The sequence below is a fragment of the Phyllobates terribilis genome, unplaced genomic scaffold, assembly GCF_046119375.1.
Source record: "Phyllobates terribilis strain yellow unplaced genomic scaffold, ASM4611937v1 Scaffold_9__5_contigs__length_417890890, whole genome shotgun sequence".
NCBI classification, from domain to species: Eukaryota; Metazoa; Chordata; class Amphibia; order Anura; family Dendrobatidae; genus Phyllobates; species Phyllobates terribilis.
In genome coordinates, this window is record NW_027362769.1 from 301,261,874 (window position 1) to 301,288,936 (window position 27,063).

At 41.4% G+C, this 27,063-nt stretch overlaps 9 non-coding genes across 9 annotated transcripts; 8 read left to right on the forward strand and 1 right to left on the reverse strand.

The window, feature by feature from the left end:
* Positions 1 to 1,256: 1,256 nt before the first annotated feature.
* TRNAT-AGU (transfer RNA threonine (anticodon AGU)) lies at positions 1,257 to 1,330 on the forward strand. Its single transcript has one exon. It is a non-coding gene; the product is annotated as a tRNA-Thr (tRNA).
* A 1,236-nt stretch (positions 1,331 to 2,566) lies between these two features.
* TRNAT-AGU (transfer RNA threonine (anticodon AGU)) lies at positions 2,567 to 2,640 on the forward strand. Its single transcript has one exon. It is a non-coding gene; the product is annotated as a tRNA-Thr (tRNA).
* A 1,236-nt stretch (positions 2,641 to 3,876) lies between these two features.
* TRNAT-AGU (transfer RNA threonine (anticodon AGU)) lies at positions 3,877 to 3,950 on the forward strand. The gene has a single exon. It is a non-coding gene; the product is annotated as a tRNA-Thr (tRNA).
* A 1,214-nt stretch (positions 3,951 to 5,164) lies between these two features.
* Positions 5,165 to 5,238, forward strand: TRNAT-AGU (transfer RNA threonine (anticodon AGU)). Its single transcript has one exon. It is a non-coding gene; the product is annotated as a tRNA-Thr (tRNA).
* Positions 5,239 to 6,474: 1,236 nt separating this feature from the next.
* On the forward strand, positions 6,475 to 6,548 carry TRNAT-AGU (transfer RNA threonine (anticodon AGU)). Its single transcript has one exon. It is a non-coding gene; the product is annotated as a tRNA-Thr (tRNA).
* Positions 6,549 to 7,119: 571 nt separating this feature from the next.
* TRNAN-GUU (transfer RNA asparagine (anticodon GUU)) lies at positions 7,120 to 7,201 on the reverse strand. The gene has a single exon. It is a non-coding gene; the product is annotated as a tRNA-Asn (tRNA).
* Positions 7,202 to 7,784: 583 nt separating this feature from the next.
* TRNAT-AGU (transfer RNA threonine (anticodon AGU)) lies at positions 7,785 to 7,858 on the forward strand. The gene has a single exon. It is a non-coding gene; the product is annotated as a tRNA-Thr (tRNA).
* Positions 7,859 to 9,093: 1,235 nt separating this feature from the next.
* Positions 9,094 to 9,167, forward strand: TRNAT-AGU (transfer RNA threonine (anticodon AGU)). Its single transcript has one exon. It is a non-coding gene; the product is annotated as a tRNA-Thr (tRNA).
* A 1,235-nt stretch (positions 9,168 to 10,402) lies between these two features.
* Positions 10,403 to 10,476, forward strand: TRNAT-AGU (transfer RNA threonine (anticodon AGU)). The gene has a single exon. It is a non-coding gene; the product is annotated as a tRNA-Thr (tRNA).
* The last annotated feature ends 16,587 nt before the right edge of the window (positions 10,477 to 27,063 follow it).

Here is a 27,063-nt window from a genome sequence, read left to right on the forward strand (position 1 = left end):
CTAGTAAACAGGAGATCCTAAGTACAAATCTCAGCAGTGCCTTCTTTTCATCTTCTCAGTATGAAGCTTTCTATCCTCATAGTGGGACAAAATCAAATTGGCCTTTGTTAATTCTCTTTGATAGTGCAATAGTGGGAGTAAGAATCTGCTATAAGTGCTAAAGAGGAAGAAAAATGTAATCAAGCATGAAAAAAGTAAAACCAGTGGATTTTATTTTACTATTTTGAAATGCCTCCTCCTTACGTATCTGACTCTCTAAGCAAAGTTTGATAGCAGCCTTCTTGAATGGTAGAAGATTTAAACTTTCATGTTTGAAGAATTCATTGCTTGGGCAGAAAATAAAACCTTGAGCTGGAAACTTAAAAGAATCAGAAAAGAAATAGGACAGATTGAATTCAAAGCCATGCATGCATAGCTCAATCTCTTAACTGCATTGTTAATGTATCATCTTAACTACACAGCCAACTTGCCTGCATGAACATGTAGAAACCAGACGATAGGACTATAGCAGCTTTCTTGAAAGAGAAAAGAATCAACTTTCAAGCTTGAAGTATACACCATTTTGCCTAAAAATGAAAGCCAATCTTGTCAAAGGGAAAGAAGCAGATTATACTGACGAGGATGGGATTCGAATCCATGCATGCAGAGCACAATGGATTAGCAGTCCATCGTCTACATGCCCAAGTCTAAATTAGGAGGTAAGATCTCATGAGGATTTTAAGCTGTCAGGGTGTTTTTGCTGAACATTGTATAAAGGCTTTTGGCAGTGTGGCCTCATCTCATCTCCTAGAGTATCTATTGTCTAAAGTTAGATTAGGACAAACCTTATCAGAAATGAACCAGTGCAAAGGGTTTTAATAGCAACTTATCAATCATTCCTAATTGTTTCTACTTTTGGCACTGCAGTGGCATTCTTTCAATCTGTCTATTCTGTCTCATGACTGGGAAGCAAAACAAGTCCCAATTTCCAGCTGTGATAAAAGATGGATCATTTAATTATGGAACTTCAAATCCAAAGACCTTGTTCTCGATACAGCTTCTGTCGCATTCTGCAAATTTGTCATGGTCCTTTTCGAGAATGCTCTTCAAAAAATACTCGGTTTCTTAACTGCCATGACTGAGAGCGACATCTTATTCAAAGCTTCTGCTGTGCGTGGAATGGAACTGAAGCTCAATGTTGTTTTGCTCAATTAACCACTTGAAATTATCGATCAGTGACTAAATCTTCCCTGGTTTTCCTGTCCTCATCAGCTTGTGGTGCTGTGGCTTAGTTGGTTAAAGTGCTTGTCTAGTAAACAGGAGATCCTGAGTTCAAATCTCAGCAGTGCCTTCTTTTCATCTTCTCAGTATGAAGCTTTCTATCTTCATAGTGGGACAACATCAAATTGGCCTTTGCTAAGTCTCTTTGATAGTGCAATAGTGGGAGTAAGAATCTGCTATAAGTGCTAAAGAGGAAGAAAGATGGAATCAAGCATGAAAAAAGTAAAACCAGTGGATTTTATTTTACTATTTTGAAATGCCTCCTCCTTACGTATCTGACTCTCTAAGCAAAGTTTGATAGCAGCCTTCTTGAATGGTAGAAGATTTAAACTTTCATGTTTGAAGAATTCATTGCTTGGGCAGAAAATAAAACCTTGAGCTGGAAACTTAAAAGAATCAGAAAAGAAATAGAACAGATTGAATTCAAAGCCATGCATGCATAGCTCAATCTCTTAACTGCATTATTAATGTATCATCTTAACTACACAGCCAACTTGCCTGCATGATCATGTAGAAACCAGACGATAGGACTATAGCAGCTTTCTTGAAAGAGAAAAGAATCAACTATCATGCTTGAAGTATACACCATTTTGCCTAAAAATGAAAGCCAATCTTGTCAAAGGGAAAGAAGCAGATTATACTGACGAGGATGGGATCCGAACGCATGCATGCAGAGCTCAATGGAATAGCAGTCCATCGCCTTAACCACTCGGCCACCTCGTCTACATGACCAAGTTTAAATTAGGAGGTAAGATCTCATGCGGATTTTAAGCTGTCAGGGTGTTTTTGCTGAAGATTGTATAAAGGCTTTTGGCAGTGTGGCCTCATCTCATCTCCTAGAGTATCTATTGTCTAAAGTTAGATTAGGACAAACTTTATCAGAAATGAACCAGTGCAAAGGGTTTTAATAGCAACTTATCAATCATTCCTAATTGTTTCTACTTTTGGCACTGCAGTGGCATTCTTTCAATCTGTCTATTCTGTCTCCTGACTGGGAAGCAAAACAAGTCCCAATTTCCAGCTGTGATAAAAGATGGATCATTTAATTATGGAACTTCAAATCCAAAGACCTTGTTCTCGATACAGCTTCTGTCGCATTCTGCAAATTTGTCATGGTCCTTTTCGAGAATGCTCTTCAAAAAATACTCGGTTTCTTAACTGCCATGACTGAGAGCGACATCTTATTCAAAGCTTCTGCTGTGCGTGGAATGGAACTGAAGCTCAATGTTGTTTTGCTCAATTAACCACTTGAAATTATCGATCAGTGACTAAATCTTCCCTGGTTTTCCTGTCCTCATCAGCTTGTGGTGCTGTGGCTTAGTTGGTTAAAGTGCCTGTCTAGTAAACAGGAGATCCTGAGTTCAAATCTCAGCAGTGCCTTCTTTTTATCTTCTCAGTATGAAGCTTTCTATCTTCATAGTGGGACAACATCAAATTGGCCTTTGCTAAGTCTCTTTGATAGTGCAATAGTGGGAGTAAGAATCTGCTATAAGTGCTAAAGAGGAAGAAAGATGGAATCAAGCATGAAAAAAGTAAGACCAGTGGATTTTATTTTACTATTTTGAAATGCCTCCTCCTTACGTATCTGACTCTCTAAGCAAAGTTTGATAGCAGCCTTCTTGAATGGTAGAAGATTTAAACTTTCATGTTTGAAGAATTCATTGCTTGGGCAGAAAATAAAACCTTGAGCTGGAAACTTAAAAGAATCAGAAAAGAAATAGGACAGATTGAATTCAAAGCCATGCATGCATAGCTCAATCTCTTAACTGCATTGTTAATGTATCATCTTAACTACACAGCCAACTTGCCTGCATGTTCATGTAGAAACCAGACGATAGGACTATAGCAGCTTTCTTGAAGGAGAAAAGAATCAACTTTCATGCTTGAAGTATACACCATTTTGCCTAAAAATGAAAGCCAATCTTGCCAAAGGGAAAGAAGCAGATTATACTGACGAAGATGGGATCCGAACGCATGCATGCAGAGCTCAATGGAATAGCAGTCCATCGCCTTAACCACTCGGCCACCTCGTCTACATGACCAAGTTTAAATTAGGAGGTAAGATCTCATGAGGATTTTAAGCTGTCAGGGTGTTTTTGCTGAAGATTGTATAAAGGCTTTTGGCAGTGTGGCCTCATCTCATCTCCTAGAGTATCTATTGTCTAAAGTTAGATTAGGACAAACCTTATCAGAAATGAACCAGTGCAAAGGGTTTTAATAGCAACTTATCAATCATTCCTAATTGTTTCTACTTTTGGCACTGCAGTGGCATTCTTTCAATCTGTCTATTCTGTCTCATGACTGGGAAGCAAAACAAGTCCCAATTTCCAGCTGTGATAAAAGATGGATCATTTAATTATGGAACTTCAAATCCAAAGACCTTGTTCTCGATACAGCTTCTTTCGCATTCTGCAAATTTGTCATGGTCCTTTTCGAGAATGCTCTTCAAAAAATACTCGGTTTCTTAACTGCCATGACTGAGAGCGACATCTTATTCAAAGCTTCTGCTGTGCGAGGAATGGAACTGAAGCTCAATGTTGTTTTGCTCAATTAACCACTTGAAATTATCGAACAGTGACTAAATCTTCCCTGGTTTTCCTGTCCTCATCAGCTTGTGGTGCTGTGGCTTAGTTGGTTAAAGTGCCTGTCTAGTAAACAGGAGATCCTGAGTTCAAATCTCAGCAGTGCCTTCTTTTCATCTTCTCAGTAAGAAGCTTTCTATCTTCATAGTTGGACAACATCAAATTGGCCTTTGCTAAGTCTCTTTGATAGTGCAATAGTGGGAGTAAGAATCTGCTATGAGTGCTAAAGAGGAAGAAAGATGGAATCAAGCATGAAAAAAGTAAAACCAGTGGATTTTATTTTACTATTTTGAAATGCCTCCTCCTTACGTATCTGACTCTCTAAGCAAAGTTTGATAGCAGCTTTCTTGAATGGTAGAAGATTTAAACTTTCATGTTTGAAGAATTCATTGCTTGGGCAGAAAATAAAACCTTGAGCTGGAAACTTAAAAGAATCAGAAAAGAAATAGGACAGATTGAATTCAAAGCCATGCATGCATAGCTCAATCTCTTAACTGCATTGTTAATGTATCATCTTAACTACACAGCCAACTTGCCTGCATGAACATGTAGAAACCAGACGATAGGACTATAGCAGCTTTCTTGAAAGAGAAAAGAATCAACTTTCATGCTTGAAGTATACACCATTTTGCCTAAAAATGAAAGCCAATCTTGTCAGAAGGAAAGAAGCAGATTATACTGACGAGGATGGGATTCGAACCCATGCATGCAGAGCACAATGGATTAGCAGTCCATCGTCTTCATGCCCAAGTCTAAATTAGGAGGTAATATCTCATGAGGATTTTAAGCTGTCAGGGTGTTTTTGCTGAAGATTGTATAAAGGCTTTTGGCAGTGTGGCCTCATCTCATCTCCTAGAGTATCTATTGTCTAAAGTTAGATTAGGACAAACCTTATCAGAAATGAACCAGTGCAAAGGGTTTTAATAGCAACTTATCAATCATTCCTAATTGTTTCTACTTTTGGCACTGCAGTGGCATTCTTTCAATCTGTCTATTCTGTCTCATGACTGGGAAGCAAAACAAGTCCCAATTTCCAGCTGTGATAAAAGATGGATCATTTAATTATGGAACTTCAAATCCAAAGACCTTGTTCTCGATACAGCTTCTGTCGCATTCTGCAAATTTGTCATGGTCCTTTTCGAGAATGCTCTTCAAAAAATACTCGGTTTCTTAACTGCCATGACTGAGAGCGACATCTTATTCAAAGCTTCTGCTGTGCGTGGAATGGAACTGAAGCTCAATGTTGTTTTGCTCAATTAACCACTTGAAATTATCGATCAGTGACTAAGTCTTCCCTGGTTTTCCTGTCCTCGTCAGCTTGTGGTGCTGTGGCTTAGTTGGTTAAAGTTCTTGTCTAGTAAACAGGAGATCCTGAGTTCAAATCTCAGCAGTGCCTTCTTTTCATCTTCTCAGTATGAAGCTTTCTATCTTCATAGTGGGACAACATCAAATTGGCCTTTGCTAAGTCTCTTTGATAGTGCAATAGTGGGAGTAAGAATCTGCTATAAGTGCTAAAGAGGAAGAAAGATGGAATCAAGCATGAAAAATGTAAAACCAGTGGATTTTATTTTACTATTTTGAAATGCCTCCTCCTTACGTATCTGACTCTCTAAGCAAAGTTTGATAGCAGCCTTCTTGAATGGTAGAAGATTTAAACTTTCATGTTTGAAGAATTCATTGCTTGGGCAGAAAATAAAACCTTGAGCTGGAAACTTAAAAGAATCAGAAAAGAAATAGCACAGATTGAATTCAAAGCCATGCATGCATAGCTCAATCTCTTAACTGCATTGTTAATGTATCATCTTAACTACACAGCCAACTTGCCTGCATGAACATGTAGAAACCAGACGATAGGACTATAGCAGCTTTCTTGAAAGAGAAAAGAATCAACTTTCATGCTTGAAGTATACACCATTTTGCCTAAAAATGAACGCCAATCTTGTCAAAGGGAAAGAAGCAGATTATACTGACGAGGATTGGATTCGAACCCATGCATGCAGAGCACAATGGATTAGCAGTCCATTGCATTAACCACTCGTCCACCTCATCTACATGACCAAGTTTAAATTAGGAGGTAAGATCTCATGAGGATTTTAAGCTGTCAGGGTGTTTTTGCTGAAGATTGTATAAAGGCTTTTGGCAGTGTGGCCTCATCTCATCTCCTAGAGTATCTATTGTCTAAAGTTAGATTAGAACAAACCTTATCAGAAATCAACCAGTGCAAAGGGTTTTAATAGCAACTTATCAATCATTCCTAATTGTTTCTACTTTTGGCACTGCAGTGGCATTCTTTCAATCTGTCTATTCTGTCTCATGACTGGGAAGCAAAACAAGTCCCAATTTCCAGCTGTGATAAAAGATGGATCATTTAATTATGGAACTTCAAATCCCAAGCCCTTGTTCTCGATACAGCTTCTGTCGCATTCTGCAAATTTGTCATGGTCCTTTTCGAGAATGCTCTTCAAAAAATACTCGGTTTCTTAATTGCCATGACTGAGAGCGACATCTTATTCAATGCTTCTGCTGTGCGTGGAATGGAACTGAAGCTCAATGTTGTTTTGCTCAATTAACCACTTGAAATTATCGATCAGTGACTAAATCTTCCCTGGTTTTCCTGTCTTCTTCAGCTTGTGGTGCTGTGGCTTAGTTGGTTAAAGTGCCTGTCTAGTAAACAGGAGATCCTGAGTTCAAATCTCAGCAGTGCCTTCTTTTCATCTTCTCAGTATGAAGCTTTCTATCCTCATAGTGGGACAACATCAAATTGGCCTTTGTTAAGTCTCTTTGATAGTGCAATAGTGGGAGTAAGAATCTGCTATAAGTGCTAAAGAGGAAGAAAGATGGAATCAAGCATGAAAAAAGTAAAACCAGTGGATTTTATTTTACTATTTTGAAATGCCTCCTCCTTACGTATCTGACTCTCTAAGCAAAGTTTGATAGCAGCCTTCTTGAATGGTAGAAGATTTAAACTTTTATGTTTGAAGAATTCATTGCTTGGGCAGAAAATAAAACCTTGAGCTGGAAACTTAAAAGAATCAGAAAAGAAATAGGACAGACTGAATTCAAAGCCATGCATGCACAGCTCAATCTCTTAACTGCATTGTTAATGTATCATCTTAACTACACAGCCAACTTGCCGGCATGAACATGTAGAAACCAGACGATAGCACTATAGCAGCTTTCTTGAAAGAGAAAAGAATCAACTTTCATGCTTGAAGTATACAACATTTTGCCTAAAAATGAAATCAAATCTTGTCAAAGGGAAAGAAGCAGATTATACTGACGAGGATGGGATTCGAACCCATGCATGCAGAGCTCAATGGATTAACAGTTCATCACCTTAACCACTCGGCCACCTCGTCTACATGACCAAGTTTTAATTAGGAGGTAAGATCTCATGAGGATTTTAAGCTGTCAGGGTGTTTTTGCTGAAGATTGTATAAAGGCTTTTGGCAGTGTGGCCTCATCTCATCTCCTAGAGTATCTATTGTCTAAAGTTAGATTAGGACAAACCTTATCAGAAATGAACCAGTGCAAAGGGTTTTAATAGCAACTTATCAATCATTCCTAATTGTTTCTACTTTTGGCACTGCAGTGGCATTCTTTCAATCTGTCTATTCTGTCTCATGACTGGGAAGCAAAACAAGTCCCAATTTCCAGCTGTGATAAAAGATGGATCATTTAATTATGGAACTTCAAATCCAAAGCCCTTGTTCTCGATACAGCTTCTGTCGCATTCTGCAAATTTGTCATGGTCCTTTTCGAGAATGCTCTTCAAAAAATACTCAGTTTCTTAATTGCCATGACTGAGAGCGACATCTTATTCAATGCTTCTGCTGTGCATGGAATGGAACTGAAGCTCAATGTTGTTTTGCTCAATTAACCACTTGAGATTATCGATTAGTGACTAAATCTTCCCTGGTTTTCCCATCCTCACCAGCTTGTGGTGCTGTGGCTTAGTTGGTTAAAGTGCCAGTCTAGTAAACAGGAGATCCTGAGTTCAAATCTCAGCAGTGCCTTCTTTTCATCTTCTCAGTATGAAGCTTTCTATCCTCATATTGGGACAACATCAAATTGGCCTTTGCTAAGTCTCTGTGATAGTGCAATACTGGGAGTAAGAATCTGCTATAAGTGCTAAAGAGGAAGAAAGATGGAATCAAGCATGAAAAAAGTAAAACCAGTGGATTTTATTTTACTATTTTGAAATGCCTCCTCCTTACGTATCTGACTCTCTAAGCAAAGTTTGATAGCAGCCTTCTTGAATGGTAGAACATTTAACTTTCATGTTTGAAGAATTCATTGCTTGGGCAGAAAATAAAACCTTGAGCTGGAAACTTAAAAGAATCAGAAAAGAAATAAGACAGATTGAATTCAAAGCCATACATGCATAGCTCAATCTCTTAACTGCATTGTTAATGTATCATCTTAACTACACAGCCAACTTGCCTGCATGAACATGTAGAAACCAGACGATAGGACTATAGCAGCTTTCTTGAAAGAGAAAAGAATCAACTTTCATGCTTGAAGTATACACCATTTTGCCTAAAAATGAAAGCCAGTCTTGTCAAAGGGAAAGAAGCAGATTATACTGATGAGTATGGGATTTGAACCCATGCATGCAGAGCACAATGGATTAACTGTTCATCACCTTAACCACTCGGCCACCTCGTCTACATGACCAAGTTTTAATTAGGAGGTAAGATCTCATGAGGATTTTAAGCTGTCAGGGTGTTTTTGCTGAAGATTGTGTAAAGGCTTTTGGCAGTGTGGCCTCATCTCATCTCCTTGAGTATCTATTGTCTAAAGTTAGATTAGGACAAACCTTATCAGAAATGAACCAGTGCAAAGGGTTTTAATAGCAACTTATCAATCATTCCTAATTGTTTCTACTTTTGGCACTGCAGTGGCATTCTTTCAATCTGTCTATTCTGTCTCATGACTGGGAAGCAAAACAAGTCCCAATTTCCAGCTGTGATAAAAGATGGATCATTTAATTATGGAACTTCAAATCCAAAGCCCTTGTTCTCGATACAGCTTCTGTCGCATTCTGCAAATTTGTCATGGTCCTTTTCGAGAATGCTCTTCAAAAAATACTCGGTTTCTTAATTGCCACGACTGAGAGCGACATCTTATTCAATGCTTCTGCTGTGCGTGGAATGGAACTGAAGCTCAGTGTTGTTTTGCTCAATTAACCACTTGAGATTATCGATTAGTGACTAAATCTTCCCTGGTTTTCCCATCCTCACCAGCTTGTGGTGCTGTGGCTTAGTTGGTTAAAGTGCCAGTCTAGTAAACAGGAGATCCTGAGTTCAAATCTCAGCAGTGCCTTTTTTTCATCTTCTCAGTATGAAGCTTTCTATCCTCATAGTGGGACAACATCAAATTGGCCTTTGCTAAGTCTCTGTGATAGTGCAATAGTGGGAGTAAGTATCTGCTATAAGTGCTAAAGAGGAAGAAAGATGGAATCAAGCATGAAAAAAGTAAAACCAGTGGATTTTATTTTACTATTTTGAAATGCCTCCTCCTTATGTATCTGACTCTCTAAGCAAAGTTTGATAGCAGCCTTCTTGAATGGTAGAACATTTAACTTTCATGTTTGAAGAATTCATTGCTTGGGCAGAAAATAAAACCTTGAGCTGGAAACTTAAAAAAATCAGAAAAGAAATAAGACAGATTGAATTCAAAGCCATACATGCATAGCTCAATCTCTTAACTGCATTGTTAATGTATCATCTTAACTACACAGCCAACTTGCCTGCATGAACATGTAGAAACCAGACGATAGGACTATAGCAGCTTTCTTGAAAGAGAAAAGAATCAACTTTCATGCTTGAAGTATACACCATTTTGCCTAAAAATGAAAGCCAATGTTGTCAAAGGGAAAGAAGCAGATTATACTGACGAGGATGGGATTCGAACCCATGCATGCAGAGCACAATGGATCAGCAGTCAATTGCATTAACCACTCGTACACCTCAACTACATGACCAAGTTTAAATTAGGAGGTAAGATCTCATGAGGATTTTAAGCTGTCAGGGTGTTTTTGCTGAAGATTGTATAAAGGCTTTTCGCAGTGTGGCCTCATCTCATCTCCTAGAGTATCTATTGTCTAAAGTTAGATTAGGACAAACCTTATCAAAAATGAACCAGTGCAAAGGGTTTTAATAGCAACTTATCAATCATTCATAATTGTTTCTACTTTTGGCACTGCAGTGGCATTCTTTCAATCTGTCTATTCTGTCTCATGACTGGGAAGCAAAACAAGTCCCAATTTCCAGCTGTGATAAAAGATGGATCATTTAATTATGGAACTTCAAATCCAAAGCCCTTGTTCTCGATACAGCTTCTGTCGCATTCTGCAAATTTGTCATGGTCCTTTTCGAGAATGCTCTTCAAAAAATACTCGGTTTCTTAATTGCCACGACTGAGAGCGACATCTTATTCAATGCTTCTGCTGTGCGTGGAATGGAACTGAAGCTCAATGTTGTTTTGCTCAATTAACCACTTGAGATTATCGATTAGTGACTAAATCTTCCCTGGTTTTCCCATCCTCACCAGCTTGTGGTGCTGTGGCTTAGTTGGTTAAAGTGCCAGTCTAGTAAACAGGAGATCCTGAGTTCAAATCTCAGCAGTGCCTTTTTTTCATCTTCTCAGTATGAAGCTTTCTATCCTCATAGTGGGACAACATCAAATTGGCCTTTGCTAAGTCTCTGTGATAGTGCAATACTGGGAGTAAGAATCTGCTATAAGTGCTATAGAGGAAGAAAGATGGAATCAAGCATGAAAAAAGTAAAACCAGTGGATTTTATTTTACTATTTTGAAATGCCTCCTCCTTACGTATCTGACTCTCTAAGCAAAGTTTGATAGCAGCCTTCTTGAATGGTAGAACATTTAACTTTCATGTTTGAAGAATTCATTGCTTGGGCAGAAAATAAAACCTTGAGCTGGAAACTTAAAAGAATCAGAAAAGAAATAGGACAGATTGAATTCAAAGCCATGCATGCATAGCTCAATCTCTTAACTGCATTGTTAATGTATCATCTTAACTACACAACCAACTTGCCTGCATGAACATGTAGAAACCAGACGATAGGACTATAGCAGCTTTCTTGAAAGAGAAAAGAATCAACTTTCATGCTTGAAGTATACACCATTTTGCCTAAAAATGAAAGCCAATCTTGTCAAAGGGAAAGAAGCAGATTATACTGACGAGGATGGGATTCGAACCCATGCATGCAGAGCACAATGGATTAGCAGTCCATCGTCTACATGCCCAAGTCTAAATTAGGAGGTAAGAGCTCATGAGGATTTTAAGCTGTCAGGGTGTTTTTGCTGAAGATTGTATAAAGGCTTTTGGCAGTGTGGCCTCATCTCATCTCCTAGAGTATCTATTGTCTAAAGTTAGATTAGGACAAACCTTATCAGAAATGAACCAGTGCAAAGGGTTTTAATAGCAACTTATCAATCATTCCTAATTGTTTCTACTTTTGGCACTGTAGTGGCATTCTTTCAATCTGTCTATTCTGTCTCATGACTGGGAAGCAAAACAAGTCCCAATTTCCAGCTGTGATAAAAGATGGATCATTTAATTATGGAACTTCAAATCCCAAGCCCTTGTTCTCGATGCAGCTTTGGTCGCATTCTGCAAATTTGTCATGGTCCTTTTCGAGAATGCTCTTCAAAAAATACTCGGTTTCTTAATTGCCATGACTGAGAGCGACATCTTATTCAATGCTTCTGCTGTGCGTGGAATGGAACTGAAGCTCAATGTTGTTTTGCTCAATTAACCACTTGAAATTATCGATTAGTGACTAAATCTTCCCTGGCTTTCCCATCTTCACCAGCTTGTGGTGCTGTGGCTTAGTTGGTTAAAGCGCCTGTCTAGTAAACAGGAGATCCTGAGTAGTGTTGAGCCACACCCGTAGTGTTCGAGTTCGGTTCGGTTCGTCGAACACCCGTGTGTTCGCCGAACTGTTCGTCGAACACCTTCGAACACCGTTAAAACCAATGGCAGGCAAACAAAAACACATAGAAACACATAGAAAACACCTTCAAAGGTGTCCAAAAGCTGACAAACTGCTCAGAAGACACAACTAACACATGGAAAAGTGACAAGTACATATAGTCATGTGAAAAGAAAAGAGTTGGAGGAGTAAAAGGAGGGGGAGAGGGAGACACAGATATAGGCATGTCATGCCCTTCTAAAATCCAAAAAGTGAGAAGCCGAGACGGCCAGTCCGCTCCTGCCCGTGCCACCTCCGTGTCGCCGGGTTTGTGCCAGAGCCGCGGTGAACCCTGACGGCCAGCCCCCCTCTCCCAATACTGGTGCCTGTCCGCTGGTGGGTCGAGAGAGCCCCCCTGTGGTGGAGGCAGCTCTAAGTTTTTTAATTTAAATTGTCTCTCTAATTTGAATGAATACACTTTAAATCCATTTACAAGGATCTATTGGAGGGCAAGTCTCATGCCAGCAGCCACGTAATTCCAGCTCCATTAGCGTCCACTAAAGCTGCTGCAGTTAAAAAGCTTTTATAAGGATCGAGCTCGGCTGTCCACCGCAAGGCATCCTAGTGCCAGTCCCAGCCCCTATGCCTTGGGGTGCCTCCTGATGCTCTTCACTAAGTATCCCGTGGTCCCGAAGCATTTCCTTTGAAAAAATTAAGTGTCCAAACTACAGGTGGTGTAGCTTGCTTAACAGCCGGGATAATCCGCTGACTAGCAGACACTGCTACTAGGCACAAAGTATTTCCTGGGCTAGATGCAGTTAAAAATTTGTAAGTAGATACTCTCGTTGGATGCTGAGAAAGCATTCCATAGAGTCTCCTGGCACGCCATATATGATTCTCTTAAAAAGCTTGGGGTAGGGGTCTAGGGGACCCTTTTATAGCCAAAATCACGACCCTGTATCACAATACGTCACCTAGGCTGAAGATAAATGGAACTGTAGCACCGAGGGCTCGGTTGCTACAGACGTATTGCACCTCACCCAGAGGTGTGATATCTCACTCTCAGATAAGGATGGAGTGTGGATCAGGACCCGACACCTGCATGCATTACACCACATTGCCGTGGGGCAGGGCAACCAATATGCCCCTGAGATGGGCACGACAGTCCCTGTCCCTGGCTGGAGTGGGGGGAGGGAACACTGAGGAAGGGGAACCCTGCAGTGCAGGAGCAGTGAGGAAGCAGTTCCTGGGTGCATTGAGAAGGGAGTATAAAAGGTGGGCACCATCTTAGTTCAGTGCAGAGAAGTCTGAGCAGAAGTGGCAGGGAGCAGGGGCTCTGCATGAGCTCTGCTCCCGAGGCGGGCCTAGTAACAGAGGCCCAGGCCTGCAAGAGGGAGAAGGAAGGAAGAGGAGCGGAGAAGGCTCCAGGAACGAGGAATGAAGGGATCCCAGGGGTGCGGACGGGCGAGTCGCCACCGCATGCCCGAATCCACCTGCGTGGAGGGGTCAGGCCAAAGGGGGAGACCGGTCCCCGAACTAGTGGAGGCAGGAAACGACCCTCAGCTAGAAACCGGAGGCTCTGACATTTTATGTGGCGCAGCCCCTTGCTCCACCCGCTAGGAAGGCACCACATAGGGTCAGGGAAACTGGCGCCAAGTTTACCAAGAGGAGGCCCGAGGCAGCCGGACAGAAGTGTTGGTAAGAAAGGCCAGACAAAGGACACACAAAGGGGGTCCTGTGAAGCGCTCCAAAGTTATCTGGGAGTTGTCTGAGCCCCTCACCTGGTGAGCACAGTACGACGTGGGCAGCCGTTACCTGCAGACGTGGTCTGGATAATAAGAACTGTGAGTAAAGGCCCTGAACTGCATCACTGACTCCGTGTCGTTACTGCTGCTGCCCTGCACCATCACCCCCATCCTCCGCATACACTGCCCTGAGGCTATACTCCTCCCGTGGGGAGTTATGCTACGCTCTGCTGCACCCACAACACCAGCCTTAGCGGTCTGCCCTGTAGCGGCGGTTCACTCTGACCGCAATCCACGGGTGGCGTAGTCGGACATTTAAACATCAAAACCACATAAATAGTTCCGCCACTGGTTTGACCGCCCTGAGCCACGGAACCGGATCGCCGCCACGAAGACTACAACCACCAGCATCCACCAAAAAGGGTCCGGCTCCGGGTGTCCCAAGGCCCAGGGGGTGCGTCAGAACATTTTCATCACCTTTCACAATCACCAATGGGACAAGGCAGGGATGTCCTCTGTCCCCTTTCTTATACATCCTAGTGACGGAGCACCTGCTCTCATCAATTTGCCATAACCCCAATATTAGGTGGATTGAGGTGGGAGGCACCGAGTACAAGTGCTCTCTATTTGCTGATGATGTCCTAGTATATATCACTCAATCACATATATCCATCCCTGCTGTTATGGCTGAAATAGATCACTTTGTTACATGGTAAAATTTTAAAATCAATGCAGCGAAGTCTGAGGCCCTCGATGTCTCCCTCCCTAAATCCATATAGGATTCCATCCAGTCCAACTTTCCCTTTTCCTGGCCCTCACAGGGTATCAAATACTTAGGAATTCCTATTCATAGAGACCTCTCCCATCTATGTTATCTTAATTTTGGGCCCTTTATAGAACAATTCCATACAGACCACGGTTGGCAAGTTAGAACTGTAAGATTCACTACGTGAACCACTGGTGTTTTGTGGAAAAGCACATGTACACCGCGTTCCAAATTATTATGCAAAAAGTGTTTAGGAGTGATAAGGGAAGAATTTGTTTGTTTGTCAGTTAAACTCATTGATGGTGATGTGTGTCAGGGCTCTTTATATCACTGTAAGCAATTGCAGACACCTGTGCTAATTAGTTTGTCAGGTGTGTCCAATGAAAGGCAAGACTACTTAAGAAGGCTCTCTCACATTATTAAGCAGCCTACATTTTCTGCCAAAATGGGAAAGAAAAAGGATGTGTCGGCTGCTGAGAAGCAACAAATTGTGGTGTGTTTAGGTCAAGGCATGACTACAATCAACATTGTGCGATGATCAGGATGAAGTGTCTTGGCAATCAAGAAGTATGTAGCTGATTCACAGTACACACGTGTGCGTGCTGATAAGGGCAAATTGAGGACTCTTTCCTACAGGCAATTACGTCAGGTTGAAAGAGCAGCGGCAAAAAAGCCTTGTCATAGCAGCAGACAAGTTTTTGAAGCTGCTTGTGCCTCCAACGTCCCCCGAACAACAAGATGCAGGGTCCTTCAGAGGTTTGCAGCTGTGCATATGCCATCCTGTCGACCTCCTCTATCCACTTCACACAAGCAGAAACGGCTCCAGTGGGCCAAACATTACATGAAGACTGATTTCGAAACTGTTTTGTTCACGGATGAGTGCCGTGCAGCGCTCGATGGTCCAGATGAATGGAGTGGAGGATGGCTGGTTGATGGACACCCCACGCAAACACGGCTACAGCGCCAACAAGGAGGAGGTGGAGTAATGTTTTGGGCTGGAATCATGGGGAGAGAGATTGTCGGCCCCTTTAGGATCCCTGAAGGCGCTAAAGATGAACTCCATAATGTATGTGGATTTTCTCAAACAGCACTTCCTGCCATGGTTCAAGAAGAAGAACCGTGTATTTCACAGCAAGATCATTTTTCTGCATGATAATGCACCATCTCATGCTGCACATAAAACATCTGCATCTCTGGCTGATATGGACATAAAAGGGGACAAACTTATGGTGTGACCCCCATGCTCCCCTGACCTCTACCCCATTCAGAACCTTTGGAGCATCATTAAAAGGAGTGTCTATGATGGCGGGAGGCAGTTCACATCTAAGCAACAGCTCTGGGAGGGTATTCTGTCCTCATGCAAAACAATTGAAGCAGAAACCATCCAAAACCTGACAAATTCAATGGACGAGAGAGTTCAGAAGCTCCTTTCGAACAAGGGGTCCTATGTGAAAATGTAACATCACCTAGAATAAAGTTTTGAGTTGAAAACTGTTTGATTTCAGTTTCTAACAACCTGCTAATGCTTATAATTTCAAAAATGACCATTTTTTTGGTCTTTATTAAAATGAAAAGGTTGATCGAAAAGTTTGGGGGATCTAAGAGTGTGGCAACCCAGTAGTCATGATTACTTCGAATTCTGACAATATGAGGGTCATGCTGCAGGTAGTGCAGCAAGAAGGCACTTATGTGTCTTGCGCATCTCGGAGCCCCAAAATTATTTTCCGGGCTAGATGCAGCTAAAAATTATTTTTAATTTTAAATCTGGTGAAGCTTATTATAGATGGCCTAATAGGATCAGTGCTGCACACTGCTACAAAGCCCAAATTATTTTCCAGTCAAGATACAGATAAACATGATTAGTAATTTGAAAGCTTAAAACGGTTGGTAGGGTGATTTTAACCAATCATCAAGCTTTTACTCTCCCCAGGATGACACAGGGGTAGAAAAGTCGTTTCGGATCCATGATTTGTTCATCTTTATGAACGTGAGTCTGTCTACATTATCAGTGGAGAGCCGCGTGCGCTTATCTGTCAGCACACCACCAGCAGCGCTGAACACACGTTCAGACAGAACGCTGGCTGCGGGGCATGACAAGATCTCCAAGGCGTAAGTGGCTAGCTCCGGCCATTTATCCAGATTGGAAGCCCAAAAAGAGCAAGGGTCCAGTGACACAGTCGTGGCTTCAATGTTTACTTGGAGATACTCCTGTACCATCGTCTCTAGGCGTTGACTATGTGTCAGACTTCTTGTCTCCTGTGGCCTTGCAAAGGATGGGCTAAAAAAGTGGTGAAATGATTCCGCAAAATTGATGTTACCAGCAGATACTGTGGTTCTGTTACGGTTTGAGTGCTGAACACTTGACGGTCCCACGGTTGGCAAGTTGGAACTGTGAGATTCACTACGTGCACCACTGGTATTTTGTGGAAAAGCACATGTAAGATTCTGCAACAGTCTCTGCTGATACTCCTGCATGCGTGCATCCCTTTCTATGGCAGGAATAATTTCTGCAAATTTACTTTTGTACCGGGGATCTAACAGTGTGGCAACCCAGTAGTCAGGATTATTTCTAATTCTCACAATTCGAGGGTCATGTTGCAGGTAGTGCAGCAAGAAGGCACTCATGTGTGTTGCGCATCCAGGAGCACCAAGTCCCTGTTGTGTTGGTGGCGAGGTAACAATCATGCTTCCTTCCTCTGTCCTCTCCCCCCAACCTCGCACAACAGAAATGTGATCAAGGTCTCCCTCATCTGATGAGTCTTCCATCAGTTCGTCCTCCACTTCTTCCTGGGCTCCTGCACCTTCCTCACTAGTTTGGCTGCTACCATGCGCCCTGGTTAAACCATCTCCCCCACCCTCACATGCCTGCCGCCTTGGTGCTGCCGACCGTCTGGACCTTGCAGATGTTAGCCCTTCCGCATACAACTCCTCCTCCTCTACTTCCTCCACCTCCTCTTGTGCCACCACCTGACTCCGAATTCTGTTTAACATGTGCTCCAGCATGTAAATCACCGGAATAGTCATGCTGATAATGGCATCGTCAGCACTAAACATCTTCGTCGCCATTTCAAAACTGTGCAGAAGGGTGCATAGGTCCCTGATCTGAGACCACTCCTCCAGCGTGATTTGCCCCACCTCTGAATCTCGTTGGCCCAGGCTACACGTCAGAACGTATTGCACCAGGGCTTGTCGGTGCTGCCACAGTCGCTGCAACATGTGCAGAGTTGAATTCCACCGGGTAGGCACATCGCATTTTAGCCGGTGAAGTGGCAGGCCCAACGACTTCTGTAGAGATGTAAGTCGCTGAGCTGCGGGATGCGAACGGCGGAAGTGAGCACACAGCGACCGTGCCCTCTGCAGAAGGCCATCTAGTCTGGGATAGTGGGCTAAAAATTGCTGGACAACCAGGTTCAACACGTGAGCCATACAAGGCACGTGTGTGACATTGCCCCGGCGAAGGGCCGCACCCAGGTTTGCAGCATTGTCGCACACAGCCTTCCCTGGTTTCAGGTCCAGTGGAGACAACCATTCATGAAATTGGTTCTCCAGAGCTGACCACAACTCCTCAGCTGTGTGACTCACATTTCCCAGACATTTCAATGTAAAAACCGCCTGATGACGTTGAGCCCTACTGCCAGCATTGTAAGGAGGTGTGCAGGATCCCTTCTGCGCAGTTAGAAAGCTTGTGGCATGACCAGACAGGCTTTGGGTGCAGGTGGAAGACCGAGAGGAGGTTGAGGAGGCAGAAGCAGTGGAGGAAAAATGACATAAAGAGGATTGACGCACAACTCGTGGGGACGGCAAGACTTGGACAGCAGCCCCTTGTCCTGCTGTCACCATAGTTACCCAGTGCCCAGTCAGCGACATGTAACGCCCCTGTCCATGCCTACTCGTCCAAGTGTCTGTGGTGAAATGCACCCTGTCACACACAGAGTTTCTCAAAGAAGCGGTGATGTTGTGTGCGACATGCTGGTGGAGCGCAGGCACACCTTTCTTTGAGAAGTAGTGCCGACTGGGCATCTGGTACTGGGGCACTGCGACGGACATAAGGTCTCGAAAATCCTCTGTGTCCACCAGGCGGAAAGGCAGCATTTCTATAGCCAAGAGCTTGCAGATGGTGAAATTCAACCTCTTAGCTTTCTCATGGCTAGGAGGAAATGGTCTTTTACTTGTCCACATCTGAGGGACCGAGGGCTGGCTATTGTGCTTAGACGGGGTTGATAAGGGTGTCCCCGGCAAACTGCCGGTCTGTGAGGAAGATGCAGGCGGACATGTTAGGTTGCCTTGATCCAAAGGTGGTGCTATCGATGTCGGACAGCGCTCAAGACCAGCTGGTGTTACCACCTCCAAAGAAAATGATGACCTGCCAATCACGCTGGCTGTTGCGGGTAAAGAGGTGGCAGGTCTGCGCCCCAAAAAAGGTGTGACTGCTGTCCCCCCAGTCACAGAGGATGAAGAGGCCGCGGATGCACAAGATATGGCAGACGGTGGTTGGCCCGGCCGGCTAGACCGCATTGTAGCACACTGAGCTTCCCACTGCAACTTATGCTTCATGTCCATGTGCCGGTTCATTCATGAAGTACTCAAACTATGTATTTTTTGGCCTCTACTTAGCTTTTGCTGACAAATGTTACAGATAACACGAGTTGGGTCATCTTTATCCATCTGAAAAAATGCCCAGGCTATGCAAGGCTTAGCACCCATGCGACCTGAAGAGCCACCACGACTTGTGGTGAGAGGCAGAGTTGTGTTTGAGGATGCAGTTGTTGACGTGCTTCCAGTACTACGTCTCTGTCCAGGAAGGCGCAACCTGACCTCGTCGTCACTAGCATCTTCCTCCACCTCCTCTGCTGACCTCATCTCTTGGCTGACTGTGGGTTGACAGTAAGTGGGATCTCCGACCTCATCATCATCACCCTGTGCGTTATCACACCCGTCGTCCTCAGAGCCAACCTGTTCCTGCCCTGTCAAAAAACTAAAGTTGTCGCTCCAATCAGGTATTTGAGTCTTATCATCATCTTCCTCATTGTCTCCACCAACAGGAGTTACAGTTTGGGAATGAGGGTCTACATTATGGTCAGAACCTTCTGCGTCTGGTCCTGGATCCGACTCATAAAGATTCTGGGCATCAGTGCAGATCATTTCCTCGTCTGGATTCACAGAAGCGCTGGAGTCGACCTCTGATTCCCAGGCTATAGTATGAGTAAACAGCTCTGCAGACTCAACCATCTGTTCTACCTCATACTCAGACGGGCAGCTGGAGATTTGGGAGCTGTGAGGAAGCAAGTGCGATTTGGGTGACACCTTTGAGGACTGGAGTATTTGTGATGTTGAAGTTGATGTGGAGGAGAGCCCACTTAAAGGAGCACTTGATATCCGTTCAAGCACCTGCTGTTTTTGTGCCTCATCTGGAATTTGTAGCGATTGGCGTGGCCGTAAGAAAGGGATCTTATCACATTGTCCGCTAAAAGAAGTAGACATTTTAGTTTGGCTGGAAGATGGTCTTTCTTCTGCACCTACCCCACGGACACAACCTTTTTCCCCTTCCCAACACGCCTATTCCCCTTTCCACCAGCAGCAGGCCTTTTTCCACTCATTTTGGTGGTTAACTAATTCGCAACTCTGGAGTTGTTTGCACAAAAAAACAATGGATGGTAACCGAGCAGAGTTGAGTGGCCAAACTGTGGTATTAGGCCAAAACTATTGGCTGGGTTAGATGCAGAAAAAAATTATTTTTAATTTGCAACCTGATGGAGGTCAGTATAGATGGACTAATAGACCAAGTCCCACACACCGCTAGAAGCCCAAATATTTTTTCAGAGCTAGATGCAGAAAAAAATTATTTTTAATTTGCAACCTGATGGAGGTCAGTATAGATGGACTAATAGACCAAGTCCCACACACTGTTAGAAGCCCAAATATTTTTTCAGAGCTAGATGCAGAAAAAAATTATTTTTAATTTGCAACCTGATGGAGGTCAGTATAGATGGACTAATAGACCAAGTCCCACACACTGCTAGAAGCCCAAATATTTTTTCAGAGCTAGATGCAGAAAAAAATTATTTTTAATTTGCAACCTGATGGAGGTCAGTATAGATGGACTAATAGACCAAGTCCCACACACTGCTAGAAGCCCAAATATTTTTTCAGAGCTAGATGCAGAAAAAAATTATTTTTAATTTGCAACCTGATGGAGGTCAGTATAGATGGACTAATAGACCAAGTCCCACACACCGCTAGAAGCCCAAATATTTTTTCAGAGCTAGATGCAGAAAAAAATTATATTCAATTTGCAACCTGCTGGACGTCAGTATAGAAGGACTAATAGAACAAGTCCCACACACTGCTAGAAGCCCAAATATTTTTTCAGAGCTAAATGAAGAAAAAAATTATTTTTAATTTGCAACCTGATGGAGGTCAGTATAGATGGACTAATAGACCAAGTCCCACACACTGCTAGAAGCCCAAATATTTTTTCAGAGCTAGATGCAGAAAAAAATTATTTTTAATTTGCAACCTGATGGAGGTCAGTATAGATGGACTAATAGACCAAGTCCCACACACCGCTAGAAGCCCAAATATTTTTTCAGAGCTAGATGCAGAAAAAAATTATATTCAGTTTGCAACCTGATGGAGGTCAGTATAGATGGACTAATAGAATGATGCTATGCCCAAAAGATTTTACTTCACTAGGTGCAGTAAAAAAATTGGTATTCTATACACAGGTGGTATATCTTGCAACACAGATAGGCTACTCCACTGACTAACACACTCTGCAATAGGCCAAAAAGGATTAGCTTTGCTAGATTCAGCCAAATGCTGTGAAAAAAACTTGCACAGCACTGGCACAGACCTGCCTGGCAAAAACTGATAGGAACTGATGTAACCTAGTCCTGAAAAGGACTCCAATTACAATTAGTCTTTACTCCCACAATCTATCTATTTAAGAGCACAGACCTGCCTGATTAAAGTCGTAGGAAATGCTGTAACCTAGTCCTTAAAAGGACTGCAATCACAACTATTCCCTACTCCCAAGCTATCTGTATATTTGTGCGAAAATTGGCTTGAAATTAACAAGGTATAGCGCACACAGCAACAGCGGTGCCGTCTAACACGCAGCTGCAGCAGTGACAAAATGGTGGCGACGGGGAAAATGGCTTGGTCTTATAGGGCAAGGACATGTGACATACACTGCCAATCACACATGCCCTTGCTTGTGTGAAAAAAAGCACTTCGCTCCGTGTGTGCGCTGCTGATAGGCTGACAGATTGCACCGCCCCACTGCAAATGCGGGAAAGAGAAAAAAAAATGGAGATCTTCATTGTTCCTGCAGAGATCCATCCCCTGCCCCTCCCCCCGCCCCGCTGTACACTCAAACTGCGTATTAACATTAATTTTCATGATTACTGAGAAAAAATCCAGTTATGATTTTGGTGCACGAACAGTTATCGAACATAACCTCGAACAGCCGAATTTTTCTCAAATTGTTCGTGTTCGCCGACCGGCTCGAACACCGCCCAAAACAGCTCGAATTTGAGATTGGCGAACAGTTCGAGTAGAACAACGCTCATCTCTAATCCTGAGTTTAAATCTCAACAGTGACTTCTTTTCATCTTCTCAGTATGAAGCTTTCTATCCTCATAGTGGGACAACATCAAATTGGCCTTTGCTAAGTCTCTGTGATAGTGCAATAGTAGGAGTAAGAATCTGCTATAAGTGCTAAAGAGGAAGAAAGATGGAATCAAGCATGAAAAAAGTAAAACCAGTGGATTTTATTTTACTATTTTGAAATGCCTCCTCCTTACGTTTCTGACTCTCTAAGCAAAGTTTGATAGCAGCCTTCTTGAATGGTAGAAGATTTAAACTTTCATGTTTGAAGAATTCATTGCTTGGGCAGAAAATAAAACCTTGTGCTGGAAACTTAAAAGAATCAGAAAAGAAATAGGACAGATTGAATTCAAAGCCATGCATGCAACATCAAATTGGCCTTTGCTAAGTCTCTGTGATAGTGCAATAGTGGGAGCAAGAATCTGCTATAAGTGCTAAAGAGGAAGAAAGATGGAATCAAGCATGAAAAAAGTAAAACCAGTGGATTTTATTTTACAATTTTGAAATGCCTCCTCCTTACGTATCTAACTCTCTAAGCAAAGTTTGATAGCAGCCTTCTTGAATGGTAGAAGATTTAAACTTTCATGTTTGAAGAATTCATTGCTTGGGCAGAATATAAAACCTTGAGCTGGAAACTTAAAAGAATCAGAAAAGAAATAGGACAGATTGAATTCAAAGCCATGCATGTAACATCAAATTGGCCTTTGCTAAGTCTCTGTGATAGTGCAATAGTGGGAGTAAGAATCTGCTATAAGTGCTAAAGAGGAAGAAAGATGGAATCAAGCATGAAAAAATTAAAACCAGTGGATTTTATTTTACTATTTTGAAATGCCTCCTTACGTATCTGACTCTCTAAGCAAAGTTTGATAGCAGCCTTCTTGAATGGTAGAAGATTTAATCTTTCATGTTTGAAGAATTCATTGCTTGGGCAGAAAATAGAACCTTGAGCTGGAAACTTAAAAGAATCAGAAAAGAAATTGGAGAGATTGAGTTCAAAGCCATGCATGCAACATCAAATTGGCCTTTGCTAAGTCTCTGTGATAGTGCAATAGTGGGAGTAAGAATCTGCTATAAGTGCTAAAGAGGAAGAAAGATGGAATCAAGCATGAAAAAAGTAAAACCAGTGGATTTTATTTTACTATTTTGAAATGCCTCCTCCTTACGTATCTGACTCTCTAAGCAAAGTTTGATAGCAGCCTTCTTGAATGGTAGAAGATTTAAACTTTCATGTTTGAATAATTCATTGCTTGGGCAGAAAATAAAACCTTGAGCTGGAAACTTAAAAGAATCAGAAAAGAAATAGGACAGATTGAATTGAAAGCCATGCATGCAACATCAAATTGGCCTTTGCTAAGTCTCTGTGATAGTGCAATAGTGGGAGTAAGAATCTGCTATAAGTGCTAAAGAGGAAGAAAGATGGAATCAAGCATGAAAAAAGTAAAACCAGTGGATTTTATTTTACTATTTTGAAATGCCTCCTCCTTACGTATCTGACTCTCTAAGCAAAGTTTGATAGCAGCCTTCTTGAATGGTAGAAGATTTAAACTTTCATGTTTGAAGAATTCATTGCTTGGGCAGAAAATAAAACCTTGTGCTGGAAACTTAAAAGAATCAGAAAAGAAATAGGACAGATTGAATTCAAAGCCATGCATGCAACATCAAATTGGCCTTTGCTAAGTCTCTGTGATAGTGCAATAGTGGGAGCAAGAATCTGCTATAAGTGCTAAAGAGGAAGAAAGATGGAATCAAGCATGAAAAAAGTAAAACCAGTGGATTTTATTTTACTATTTTGAAATGCCTCCTCCTTACGTATCTAACTCTCTAAGCAAAGTTTGATAGCAGCCTTCTTGAATGGTAGAAGATTTAAACTTTCATGTTTGAAGAATTCATTGCTTGGGCAGAATATAAAACCTTGAGCTGGAAACTTAAAAGAATCAGAAAAGAAATAGGACAGATTGAATTCAAAGCCATGCATGTAACATCAAATTGGCCTTTGCTAAGTCTCTGTGATAGTGCAAAAGTGGGAGTAAGAATCTGCTATAAGTGCTAAAGAGGAAGAAAGATGGAATCAAGCATGAAAAAATTAAAACCAGTGGATTTTATTTTACTATTTTGAAATGCCTCCTTACGTATCTGACTCTCTAAGCAAAGTTTGATAGCAGCCTTCTTGAATGGTAGAAGAGTTAATCTTTCATGTTTGAAGAATTCATTGCTTGGGCAGAAAATAGAACCTTGAGCTGGAAACTTAAAAGAATCAGAAAAGAAATAGGAGAGATTGAGTTCAAAGCCATGCATGCAACATCAAATTGGCCTTTGCTAAGTCTCTGTGATAGTGCAATAGTGGGAGTAAGAATCTGCTATAAGTGCTAAAGAAGAAGAAAGATGGAATCAAGCATGAAAAAAATAAAACCAGTGGATTTTATTTTACTATTTTGAAATGCCTCCTCCATACGTATCTGTCTCTCTAAGCAAAGTTTGATAGCAGCCTTCTTGAATGGTAGAAGATTTAATCTTTCATGTTTGAAGAATTCATTGCTTGGGCAGAAAATAAAACCTTGAGCTGGAAACTTAAAAGAATCAGAAAAGAAATAGGACAGATTGAGTTCAAAGCCATGCATGCAACATCAAATTGGCCTTTGCTAAGTCTCTGTGATAGTGCAATAGTGGGAGTAAGAATCTGCTATAAGTGCTAAAGAGGAAGAAAGATGGAATCAAGCATGAAAAAAGTAAAACCAGTGGATTTTATTTTACTATTTTGAAATGCCTCCTCCTTACGTATCTGACTCTCTAAGCAAAGTTTGATAGCAGCCTTCTTGAATGGTAGAAGATTTAAACTTTCATGTTTGAATAATTCATTGCTTGGGCAGAAAATAAAACCTTGAGCTGGAAACTTAAAAGAATCAGAAAAGAAATAGGACAGATTGAATTGAAAGCCATGCATGCAACATCAAATTGGCCTTTGCTAAGTCTCTGTGATAGTGCAATAGTGGGAGTAAGAATCTGCTATAAGTGCTAAAGAGGAAGAAAGATGGAATCAAGCATGAAAAAAGTAAAACCAGTGGATTTTATTTTACTATTTTGAAATGCCTCCTCCTTACGTATCTGACTCTCTAAGCAAAGTTTGATAGCAGCCTTCTTGAATGGTAGAAGATTTAAACTTTCATGTTTGAAGAATTCATTGCTTGGGCAGAAAATAAAACCTTGTGCTGGAAACTTAAAAGAATCAGAAAAGAAATAGGACAGATTGAATTCAAAGCCATGCATGCAACATCAAATTGGCCTTTGCTAAGTCTCTGTGATAGTGCAATAGTGGGAGTAAGAATCTGCTATAAGTGCTAAAGAGGAAGAAAGATGGAATCAAGCATGAAAAAAGTAAAACCAGTGGATTTTATTTTACTATTTTGAAATGCCTCCTCCTTACGTATCTAACTCTCTAAGCAAAGTTTGATAGCAGCCTTCTTGAATGGTAGAAGATTTAAACTTTCATGTTTGAAGAATTCATTGCTTGGGCAGAATATAAAACCTTGAGCTGGAAACTTAAAAGAATCAGAAAAGAAATAGGACAGATTGAATTCAAAGCCATGCATGTAACATCAAATTGGCCTTTGCTAAGTCTCTGTGATAGTGCAATAGTGGGAGTAAGAATCTGCTATATGTGCTAAAGAGGAAGAAAGATGGAATCAAGCATGAAAAAAGTAAAACCAGTGGATTTTATTTTACTATTTTGAAATGCCTCCTTACGTATCTGACTCTCTAAGCAAAGTTTGATAGCAGCCTTCTTGAATGGTAGAAGATTTAATCTTTCATGTTTGAAGAATTCATTGCTTGGGCAGAAAATAAAACCTTGAGCTGGAAACTTAAAAGAATCAGAAAAGAAATAGGAGAGATTGAGTTCAAAGCCATGCATGCAACATCAAATTGGCCTTTGCTAAGTCTCTGTGATAGTGCAATAGTGGGAGTAAGAATCTGCTATAAGTGCTAAAGAGGAAGAAAGATGGAATCAACCATGAAAAAAGTAAAACCAGTGGATTTTATTTTACTATTTTGAAATGCCTCCTCCATACGTATCTGACTCTCTAAGCAAAGTTTGATAGCAGCCTTCTTGAATGGTAGAAGATTTAAACTTTCATGTTTGAATAATTCATTGCTTGGGCAGAAAATAAAACCTTGAGCTGGAAACTTAAAAGAATCAGAAAAGAAATAGGACAGATTGAATTGAAAGCCATGCATGCAACATCAAATTGGCCTTTGCTAAGTCTCTGTGATAGTGCAATAGTGGGAGTAAGAATCTGCTATAAGTGCTAAAGAGGAAGAAAGATGGAATCAAGCATGAAAAAAGTAAAACCAGTGGATTTTATTTTACTATTTTGAAATGCCTCCTCCTTACGTATCTGACTCTCTAAGCAAAGTTTGATAGCAGCCTTCTTGAATGGTAGAAGATTTAAACTTTCATGTTTGAAGAATTCATTGCTTGGGCAGAAAATAAAACCTTGTGCTGGAAACTTAAAAGAATCAGAAAAGAAATAGGACAGATTGAATTCAAAGCCATGCATGCAACATCAAATTGGCCTTTGCTAAGTCTCTGTGATAGTGCAATAGTGGGAGCAAGAATCTGCTATAAGTGCTAAAGAGGAAGAAAGATGGAATCAAGCATGAAAAAAGTAAAACCAGTGGATTTTATTTTACTATTTTGAAATGCCTCCTCCTTACGTATCTAACTCTCTAAGCAAAGTTTGATAGCAGCCTTCTTGAATGGTAGAAGATTTAAACTTTCATGTTTGAAGAATTCATTGCTTGGGCAGAATATAAAACCTTGAGCTGGAAACTTAAAAGAATCAGAAAAGAAATAGGACAGATTGAATTCAAAGCCATGCATGTAACATCAAATTGGCCTTTGCTAAGTCTCTGTGATAGTGCAAAAGTGGGAGTAAGAATCTGCTATAAGTGCTAAAGAGGAAGAAAGATGGAATCAAGCATGAAAAAATTAAAACCAGTGGATTTTATTTTACTATTTTGAAATGCCTCCTTACGTATCTGACTCTCTAAGCAAAGTTTGATAGCAGCCTTCTTGAATGGTAGAAGAGTTAATCTTTCATGTTTGAAGAATTCATTGCTTGGGCAGAAAATAGAACCTTGAGCTGGAAACTTAAAAGAATCAGAA